The following is a 12,012-nucleotide window of genomic DNA, read 5'->3' on the forward strand; positions in this document are numbered from 1 at the left end:
ACGAAGCAAAGATCAAAGGTCGAGCTACAGGAGCTGGGCGTTTCACACCCCGCGCGGCCCCATCTACGGCGCCGGCGCCTTCGACGCGCTTCGCCCCTTACTCTACTACACCTAGTAAGCCGGTCTCCAATGTATCTAACACAAAGAAGTCCGAATCTGCTGCAAGTACGAGTGGCTCTAATGTGTCTACTGCGCGTAACCGTGACATGCTTTGTCATACATGTGGTGGCAAGGGTCACTTCAAGAGAGATTGTCCTAACCGCAAAGTCATGGTTATCAATGAGGACAATGAATACGAGACTGGAGATGATGTTGATCCTAATGCTCCAGAAGATGATGACTATGACACTGATGGTGAAGATGCATATCCGTCTGATGCTCGCACCATTGTTGTGTCGCAGCGTGCTCTTAATGTATTGCCTAGTGCATCTACTCAGCGCTGCAATTTGTTCCAAACAAAGGCTTTAGTTGGTCCTGACAAGGCTTGCAAGGTCATTATTGATGGCGGGAGTTGCCGCAATTTAGCAAGCAAGGAGCTGTGTACCAAGCTAAAGTTGAAGTATCTACCGCACCCGCATCCATACTATATTCAGTGGTTGAGCGACAATGGTGAGATGAAGGTAAACCACATGGTGCGTGTTGAGTTTGCTATTGGACCGTATAAGGATTGCATTGATTTTGATGTCGTTCCTATGATGGTGTGTCACCTACTATTGGATCGGCCTTGGCTCTATGACCGTTCTGTGCAACACAATGGCCGTGCCAATACATATCACTTGGAGTTCAAGGGCAAGAAAATTAATTTTCAGCCTATGACACCACAGCAAATTGTCAGTGAGTCTCGTCAGAAAGTTGAAGTCAACTTGGAGGATGCTTCTTTAGATAGGCGAGAGAATTGTAATGTTGTGAGTGATATAACGAAAAGTGAGAGTGAATTCCTTAGTCTCATTAGCCACCAAAGAAGACATGAGAGAATTTAGTGAGGATCCTACAGCCATGCCTCTTGTGCTCTTGTACAGGGGTACGGTTTTAGTTTCTAACGACATGACCCCTCTTCCTCTTGGTGTTTCTAATGTTTTGCAGGAATTTGGCGACGTGTTTCCGGACGAGATACCCACAGGACTTCCACCATTGCGAGGTATTGAGCATCAAATCGACTTGATTCCCGGAGCTTCGCTACCCAATCGGGCACCATATAGAACGAACCCCGAAGAGACGAAGGAGATACAGAAGCAAGTACAAGCGCTACTCGACAAAGGTTATATCCGCATAAGCCTTAGTCCTTGTGCTGTTCCTGTTATTCTTGTTCCTAAGAAAGATGGTACATGGCGTATGTGCGTAGATTGTAGAGCTATAAACAATATCACTATTCGATATCGTCACCCTATTCCCCGTTTAGAGGATATGCTAGATGAATTGAGTGGTGCTGCTGTGTTCTCTAAAATTGATTTGCGTAGTGGTTATCATCAAATTAGGATGAAAGAAGGGGATGAGTGGAAAACCGCCTTTAAAACAAAATTTGGTTTATATGAGTGGTTAGTAATGCCTTTTGGTTTGACTAATGCACCTAGCACTTTCATGAGACTGATGAACCATGTTTTGCGTGATTTTATTGGCAAATTTGTGGTTGTGTATTTTGATGACATATTAATTTACAGCCGCAATGAATCTGATCATATTATACATATTCGACATGTTTTGCAAGTGTTGCGTGATAGTAAACTCTATGGTAATCTTGAGAAGTGCACATTTTGCAAAGATAAGGTCATATTTCTGGGTTATGTTGTCTCTAAGCATGGAGTAGAAGTAGACGTGTCTAAAATTGAAGCTATTCAAAATTGGCCTACTCCCATGAATGTGAGTCAAGTTAGAAGTTTTCATGGTCTAGCTGGGTTTTATCGCCGTTTTGTGCCCAATTTTTCTACTATTGCTGCACCTTTGAATGAATTGACTAAAAAGGGTGTTGCATTTGAGTGGGGCGTTACCCAAGATCATGCTTTTGATGAACTGAAACGATTGTTAACTTCTGCACCGTTACTTGCACTTCCTGATTTCAATAAGCAATTTGAGATTGAATGTGATGCTAGTGGTATTGGAATTGGTGGTGTGTTGATGCAAGAGGGTCGCCCAATCGCATATTTTTCTGAGAAACTTTCTGGTGCTAAGTTGAACTATCCAATATATGATAAAGAATTGTATGCTTTAATTAGAGTTCTTGAGGTTTGGCAACATTATTTGTGGCCAAAAGAATTTATCATACATTCTGATCATGAAGCTTTGAAATATCTGAAAGCCCAATCTACTTTGCATAGGCGTCTTGCTAAGTGGGTTGAGTTCATTGAGTCTTTTCCATACATTATTAAGCATAAGAAGGGAAAAGATAATATTGTTGCTGATGCTCTATCTAGGAAGAATATGCTATTAACTCAACTTGATGTTAAAATTCCTGGATTAGAAGTGCTATGTGATTTGTATGCTACGGATCATGATTTTTCTGAACCATATCGCTCATGTGCTCTTGGTAAAGCATGGGAAAAATATCACATACATGATGGGTTCTTATTTCGAGCTAACAAACTATGTGTTCCAGAATCGTCTGTGCGTTTGCTCTTATTGCAGGAATCACATGCTGGTGGTTTGATGGGTCACTTTGGGCGTGAGAAGACGCTACTCGTGCTCGCTGATCATTTTTATTGGCCAAAGATGAGGCGGGATGTGGACAGGTATGTGAAGAGGTGCATTACTTGCAACAAGTCCAAGTCCAAGCTGAAGCCTCACGGTTTGTATACTCCATTACCGGCACCTACTACACCTTGGGAAGATATTAGTATGGATTCTGTGTTGGGTTTACCGCGTACTAAAAGAGGCCATGATTCTATATTTGTGGTAGTGGACAGATTTTCGAAAATGTCACATTTTATTGCCTGCCACAAAAGCGACGATGCGTCGCATATTGCTAACCTATTTTTCAGGGAGATTGTTCGACTACATGGAGTCCCGAAGACTATTGTTTCTGATCGTGATGTGAAGTTCATGAGCTACTTCTAGAAGACACTTTGGGGAAAGCTAGGGACAAAGCTACTGTTCAGTACTACTTGTCATCCTCAAACTGATGGTCAAACTGAGGTGGTGAATCGAACCTTGTCACAACTACTGAGATCCATGATCAAGAAGAACCTGAAGGAGTGGGAAGAGTGTTTGCCGCATGTAGAGTTTGCTTACAACAGGGCGGTACATTCTACCACAGAGCTATGTCCTTTTGAGGTGGTGTATGGTTTCAAACCCATTACTCCACTTGACTTGTTGCCTTTGCCCATACATGAGAGAGTTAATATGGAGGCATCCAAGAGGGCAGATTTTGTGCGAAAGATCCATGTGAAGACTAAAGAGTTGATAGAAAAGAAAGGCAAGAGCAATGCTGCAAGGATGAATAAGAAGCGCAAAGAGATGTTGTTCAAGCCTGGTGATATGGTCTGGGTACATTTTCGCAAGGATAGGTTCCCGAAGCTGCGGAAGTCTAAGTTGAAGCCTCGTGGTGCTGGTCCTTACAAAGTGCTTGCCAAGATCAATGATAATGCATACTCGATAGATCTTCCAGTTGATGAGTTTGGTGTCAGTAATTCTTTCAATGTTGCTGCTTTGACACCATATGACGGAGAAGACCTTGGAGCGTCGAGGTCGACGCCTTTTGAAGGGGGGGAGATGACGAGGACATCCCTACTACACCACTACCTCCGTCATTGATAAATGAAGATGAACCTGCTGTGAAGCTCAAGTCCAATGAAGTTCGGATTGGACCAATTACAAGGGCTTGTGCGAAGCTACTTAAACAACAGGTGAACATGTTTCTAAACGGTACTTCGATTGATGAGAACTTTATACTGCCTAAGTCCTTTTACTTATGTATCATCAGGTATCAAGAGGAGACGAGCATCGCACGAGGAGTAGAGGAGCAGCTGGACATGAACACGGACGTCAAGATGGACGTGAAGCTGGACATGGAACTGGACATGAAGATATATCATGGACGCGCGAGGGAGGAGCGGGAGGCACGCGCGAGAGGAGAAGACGACGTCCAGGCCGGTCCAGCACCCGGTTAGACCGGCCTCCAGACCGGCCAGCCCGGTCCCTGGCCCGGTTGACCGGGCGCCAACCGGATGGGATGCATCGTACCGGGCAAAAACTAGAAAGTTGCGAAGTTTCCGGTTGCCGCCCGGTTGACCGGACGCTAGACCGTCCGATCCGGTCCCTGGCACGGTTGACCGGATTCTAGACCGGATTCGTCCGAGTCTGTCTCGACCAGATCTATTCTGGGTCGGTTATTTTTGTATCTTTTCGACCAGAACTCATCCCGGACGCCTATATAAGTGCCCAGGAAGCCCCCTAGCTGCTTTAGACCACGTTTAAGATAAACCCTAGTTCTTAGTTGTTTGCTCTAGCAAAACTATTGAATCCCTACACCATATTGCTTGATATTGTGTAGATCCTGAAAAAGTCTTGTGTCGTCTGCTGTTCCATTGGGAATTAGACGGTTGCAACTTACCGCTTCGTGGTCGGCGGCTACGTGCGCAAGTGTGTGGAGTTGCGAATATCTTGCAGGGTTGAGAGCTGTTCCATTGGCGACAGGGACTGATACGCGTACAGCACGCGTCCGTTGGGAACCCCAAGAGGAAGGTGTGATGTGTACAGCGGCAAGTTTTCCCTCAGTAAGAAACCAAGGTTTATCGAACCAGTAGGAGCCAAGAAGCATGTTGAAGGTTGATGGCGGCGAGATGTAGTGCGGCGCAACACCAGGGATTCCGGCGCCAACGTGGAACCTGCACAACACAACCAAAGTACTTTGCCCCAACGAAACAGTGAGGTTGTCAATCTCACCGGCTTGCTGTAACAAAGGATTAGATGTATAGTGTGGATGATGATTGTTTGCAGAAAACAGTAGAACAAGTATTGCAGTAGATTGTATTCGATTAAAAGAATGGACCGGGGTCCACAGTTCACTAGAGGCGTCTCTCCCATAAGATAAATAGCATGTTGGGTGAACAAATTACAGTTAGGCAATTGAGAAATAGAGAGGGCATGACAATGCACATACATGATATGATGAGTATAGTGAGATTTAATTGGGCATTACGACAAAGTACATAGACCGCTATCCAGCATGCATCTATGCCTAAAAAGTCCACCTTCAGGTTATCATCCGAACCCCTTCCAGTATTAAGTTGCAAACAACAGACAATTGCATTAAGTATGGTGCGTAATGTAATCAATAACTACATCCTCGGACATAGCATCGATGTTTTATCCCTAGTGGCAACAGCACATCCACAACCTTAGAACTTTCTGTCACTGTCCTAGATTTAATGAAGGCATGAACCCACTATCGAGCATAAATACTCCCTCTTGGAGTTACTAGCAAAAACTTGGCCAGAGCCTCTACTAACAACAGAGCGCGTGCAAGATCATAAACAACACATAGATATAAATTGATAATCAACATAACATATTATTCTCTATCCATCGGATACCAACAAACACAACATATAGCATTACAGATAGATGATCTTGATCATGTTAGGCAGCTCACAAGACCCGACAATGAAGCACAATTAGGAGAAGACGACCATCTAGCTACTGCTATGGACCCATAGTCCAGGGGTGAACTACTCACTCATCACTCCGGAGGCGACCATGGCGGTGAAGAGTCCTCCGGGAGATGATTCCCCTCTCCGGCAGGGTGCCGGAGGCGATCTCCTGAATCCCCCGAGATGGGATTGGCGGCGGCGGCGTCTCTGGAAGGTTTTCCGTATCGTGGCTCTCGGTACTAGGGGTTTCGCGACGAACACCTTAAGTAGGCGGAGGAGATAGGCCAGGGGGCCACACGAGGGCCCCACACGCTAGGTCGGCGCGGCCAAGGGCCAGGCCGCGCCGCCCTAGTGTTTGGCCACCTCGTGGCCCCACTTCGTATCATCTTCGGTCTTCTGGAAGCTTCGTGTGAAAATAGGCCCCTGGGCGTTGATTTCGTCCAATTCCGAGAATATTTCCTTATTAGGATTTCTGAAACCAAAAATAGCAGAAAACAACAACTGGCTCTTCGGCATCTCGTTAATAGGTTAGTGCCGGAAAATGCATAAATATGACATAAAGTATGCATAAAACATGTAGATATCATCAATAATGTGGCATGGAACATAAGAAATTATCGATACGTCGGAGACGTATCAGCATCCCCAAGCTTAGTTTCTGCTCGTCCCGAGCAGGTAAACGATAACAAAGATAATTTCTGGAGTGACATGCCATCATAACCTTGATCATACTATTGTAAGCATATGTAATGAATGCAGCGATCAAAAACAATGGTGAATGACATGAGTAAACAAATGAATCATATAGCAAAGACTTTTCATGAATAGTACTTTCAAGACAAGCATCAATAAGTCTTGCATAAGAGTTGACTCATAAAGCAATAATTCAAAGTAGAGGTATCGAAGCAACACAAAGGAAGATTAAGTTTCAGCGGTTGCTTTCAACTTGTAACATGTATATCTCATGGATATTGTCAATGTAAAGTAATATAACAAGTGCAATATGCAAGTATGTAGGAATCAATGCACAGTTCACACAAGTGTTTGCTTCTTGAGGTGGAGAGAAATAGGTAAACTGACTCAACATAAAAGTAAAAGAAAGGGCCCTTCGCAGAGGGAAGCATTGATTGCTATATTTGTGCTAGAGCTTTGATTTTGAAAACAAGAAACAATTTTGTCAACGGTAGTAATAAAGCATATGTATCATGTAAATTATATCCTACAAGTTGCAAGCCTCATGCATAGTATACTAATAGTGCCCGCACCTTGTCCTAATTAGCTCGGATTACCTGGATTATCATTGCAATACATATGTTTTAACCAAGTGTCACAAAGGGGTACCTCTATGCATCCTGTACAAAGGTCTAAGGAGAAAGCTCGCATTGGATTTCTCGCTATTGATTATTCTCAACTTAGACATCCATACCGGGACAACATAGACAACAGATAATGGACTCCTCTTTTATGCATAAGCATTCAACAATTATTAATTTTCTCATATGAGATTGAGGATATTTGTCCAAAACTGAAACTTCCACCATGGATCATGGCTTTAGTTAGCGGCCCAATGTTCTTCTCTAACATTATGCATGCTCTAACCATTCTAGTGGTAAATCTCCCTTACTTCAGACAAGATGGACATGCATAGCAACTCACATGATATTCAACAAAGAGTAGTTGATGGCGTCCCCAGGAACATGGTTATCGCTCAACAAGCAACTTAATAAGAGATAAAGTGCATAAGTACATATTCAATACCACAATAGTTTTTAGGCTATTTGTCCCATGAGCTATATATTGCAAAGGTAGAGGATAGAAATTTTAAAGGTAGCACTCAAGCAATTTACTTTGGAATGGCGGAGAAATACCATGTAGTAGGTAGGTATGGTGGACACAAGTGGCATAGTGGTTGCCTCAAGGATTTTGGATGCATGAGAAGTATTCCCTCTCGATACAAGGTTTAGGCTAGCAAGGTTATTTGAAACAAACACAAGGATGAAGCGGTGCAGAAAAACTCACATAAAAGACATATTGTAAACATTATAAGACTCTACACCGTCTTCCTTGTTGTTCAAACTCTTACTAGAAATTATCTAGACTTTAGAGAGACCAATTATGCAAACCAAATTTTAGCAAGCTCTATGTATTTCTTCATTAATAGGTGCAAAGTATATGATGCAAGAGCTTAAACATGAGAACAACAATTGCCAAGTATCACATTATCCAAGACATTTTAGAATTACTACATGTATCTTTTTCCGATTCCAACCATATAACAAATTAACGAAGAAGATTCAACCTTCGCCATGAACACTATGAGTAAAGCCTAAGGACATATTTGTTCATATGCAACAGCGGAGCGTGTCTCTCTCCCACACAATGAATGCTAGGATCCATTTTATTCAAACAAAAAAAAGCAAAAACAAACCGACGCTCCAAGCAAAGTACATAAGATGTGACGGAATAAATATAGTTTCACTAGAGGAACCTGATAATGTTGTCGATGAAGAAGGGGATGCCTTGGGCATCCCAAAGCTTAGACGCTTGAGTCTTCTTGAAATATGCAGGGGTGAACCACCGGGGCATCCCCAAGCTTAGAGCTTTCACTCTCCTTGATCATATTGTATCATCCTCCTCTCTTGATCCTTGAAAACTTCCTCCACACCAAACTCAAAACAACTCATTAGAGGGTTAGTGCACAATTAAAATTTACATGTTCAGAGGTGACATAATCATTCTTAACACTTCTGGACATTGCACAAAGCTACTGAAAGTTAATGGAATAGAAAAATCCATCAAGCATAGCAAAACAGGCAATGCGAAATAAAAGGCAGAATCTGTCAAAACAGAACAGTTCGTAAAGACGAATTTTATTGAGGCACCAGACTTGCTCAAATGAAAATGCTCAAATTGAATGAAAGTTGCGTACATATCTGAGGATCACTCACAAAAATTGGCAGATTTTTCTGAGTTACCTACAGAGAACTCTGCCCAAATTCGTGACAGACAGAAATCTGTTTCTGCGCAGAAATCCAAATCTAGTATCAACCTTACTATCAAAGACTTTACTTGGCACAACAATGCAACAAAACTAAGATAAGGAGAGTTTGCTACAGTAGTAACAACTTCCAAGACTCAAATATAAAATAAAAGTACTGTAGTAAAAACATGGGTTGTCTCCCATAAACGCTTTTCTTTAACGCCTTTCAGCTAGGCGCAGAAAGTGTATATCAAGTATTATCAAGAGACGAAGTATCAACATCATAATTTGTTCTAATGATAGAATCAAAAGGTAACTTCATTCTCTTTCTAGGGAAGTGTTCCATACCTTTCTTGAGAGGAAATTGATATTTAATATTACCTTCCTTCATATCAATGATAGCACCAACAGTTCGAAGAAAAGGTCTTCCCAATATAATGGGACAAGATGCATTGCATTCAATATCCAAGACAACAAAATCAACGGGGACAAGGTTATTGTTAACGGTAATGCGAACATTATCCACTCTCCCCAAAGGTTTCTTTGTAGAGTTATCAGCAAGATTAACATCCAAATAACAATTTTTCAATGGTGGCAAGTCAAGCATATTATAGATTTTCTTAGGCATAACAGAAATACTTGCACCAAGATCACATAAAGCATTACAATCGAAGTCATTGACCTTCATCTTAATGATGGGCTCCCAACCATCCTCTAGCTTCCTAGGAATAGAAGCTTCGCGTTCTAGTTTCTCTTCTCTAGCTTTTATGAGAGCATTTGTAATATGTTTCGTGAAAGCCAAATTTATAGCACTAGCATTAGGACTCTTAGCAAGTTTTTGTAAGAACTTTATAACTTCAGAGATGTGGCAATCATCAAAATCCAAACCATTATAATCTAAAGCAATGGGATCATTATCCCCAATGTTGGAAAAAAATTCAGAAGTTTTATCACAGGCAATTTCAGCAGTTTTAGCAGTTTCAGGCAGTTTTTCACGCTTTGCATTAGAAGTGGAAACATTGCCAACACCAATTCTTTTACCATTATTAGTAGGAGGTGCAGCAACATGTGGAGCATTAGCATTACTAGTGGTGGTAATAGTCCAAACTTTAGCTATATTATCTTCTTTAGCATTTTCTTCTTTTTCCCACCTAGCACGCAATTCGGCCATCAATCTTATATTCTCATTAATTCTAACTTGGATGGCATTTGCTGTAGTAACAATTTTATTATCTATATCCTCAGGTTTAGAATCCATTTTATTAATTAAAGAAGATTGTGACGCAGACATGTATGAGATTCGGTTTTCAGCATTTGCAAGTTTAGTTTGCAACCCAGAGATCTCCATATTCAGATTTTCAAGTTGATTTCCTATATTCTTCAACAAGGTAGATTGTTCATTCATAGTTTTAGTAAACAATTTATTTTGCTCATAATGTGATTGCATAAAGCTCTTGGTGGATCTTTCAATTTCTAACATCTTTTCCTCATTAGGTGAAACATATCTACCATAAGAGTTACCATTAGCAGGATATGGCCTAGAATTATTGTAATTGTTATTTTTAATGAAATTCACATCAACATGTTCTTTTTGAGCAACCAATGAAGCTAACGGAACATTATTAGGATCAACATTAGTCCTACCATTCACAAGCATAGACATAATGGCATCAATCTTATCACTCAAGGAAGAGGTTTCTTCAACAGAATTTACCTTCTTACCTTGTGGAGCTCTTTCCGTGTGCCATTCAGAGTAATTAATCATCATATTATCAAGAACCTTTGTTGCGTCGCCTAGAGTGATGGATATAAAGGTACCTCCAGCAGCTGAATCCAATAAGTTCCGCGAAGAAAAATTCAGTCCTGCATAAAAGGTTTGGATGATCATCCAAGTAGTCAGTCCATGGGTTGGGCAATTTTTAACCAAAGATTTCATTCTTTCCCAAGCTTGGGCAACATGCTCATTATACAATTGTTTAAAATTCATTATGCTACTTCTCAAAGATATAATTTTAGCAGGGGGATAATATCTACCAATAAAAGCATCCTTGCATTTAGTCCATGAATCAATACTATTCTTAGGCAGAGATAGCAACCAATCTTTAGCTCTTCCTCTTAATGAGAAAGGGAACAATTTTAATTTTATAATATCACCATCTACATCCTTATACTTTTGCATTTCACATAATTCAACAAAATTATTGAGATGGGCATCAATATCATCAGAACTAACACCAGAAAATTGCTCTCGCATAACAAGATTCAGTAAAGCAGGTTTAATTTCAAAGAATTCTGCTGTAGTAGCAGGTGGAGCAATAGGTGTGCATAAGAAATCATTATTATTTGTGGTTGTGAAGTCACACAACTTAGTATTTTCAGGAGTACCCATTTTAGCAACAGTAAATAAAGCAAACTAGATAAAGTAAATGCAAGTAACTAATTTTTTTGTGTTTTTGATATAGGGTGCAAAACAGTAAATAAAGTAAAGCTAGCAACTAATTTTTTTGTATTTTGATATAGTGCAGCAAACAAAGTAGTAAATAAAATAAAGCAAGACAAAAACAAAGTAAAGAGATTGGAGGTGGAGACTCCCCTTGCAGCGTGTCTTGATCTCCCCGGCAACGGCGCCAGAAAATCTTTGATGGCGTGTAGTTGACGTGGGAGTTAGAGATCTCTGTGGTGTAACTTTTCTTCAGGTCCCCGGCAATGGCGCCAGAAAATCTGCTTGATACACGTACAGCACGCGTCCGTTGGGAACCCCAAGAGGAAGGTGTGATGCGTACAGCGGCAAGTTTTCCCTCAGTAAGAAACCAAGGTTTATCGAACCAGTAGGAGCCAAGAAGCACGTTGAAGGTTGATGGCGGCGAGATGTAGTGCGGCGCAACACCAGGGATTCCGGCGCCAACGTGGAACCTGCACAACACAACCAAAGTACTTTGCCCCAACGAAACAGTGAGGTTGTCAATCTCACCGGCTTGCTGTAACAAAGGATTAGATGTATAGTGTGGATGATGATTGTTTGCAGAAAACAGTAGAACAAGTATTGCAGTAGATTGTATTCGATTAAAAGAATGGACCGGGGTCCACAGTTCACTAGAGGCGTCTCTCCCATAAGATAAATAGCATGTTGGGTGAACAAATTACAGTTGGGCAATTGACAAATAGAGAGGGCATGACAATGCACATACATGATATGATGAGTATAGTGAGATTTAATTGGGCATTACGACAAAGTACATAGACCGCTATCCAGCATGCATCTATGCCTAAAAAGTCCACCTTCAGGTTATCATCCGAACCCCTTCCAGTATTAAGTTGCAAACAACAGACAATTGCATTAAGTATGGTGCGTAATGTAATCAATAACTACATCCTCGAACATAGCATCGATGTTTTATCCCTAGTGGCAACAGCACATCCACAACCTTAGAACTTTCTGTCACTGTCCCA

Source organism: Lolium perenne, chromosome 4 (assembly GCF_019359855.2).
Source record: "Lolium perenne isolate Kyuss_39 chromosome 4, Kyuss_2.0, whole genome shotgun sequence".
NCBI lineage: Eukaryota > Viridiplantae > Streptophyta > Magnoliopsida > Poales > Poaceae > Lolium > Lolium perenne.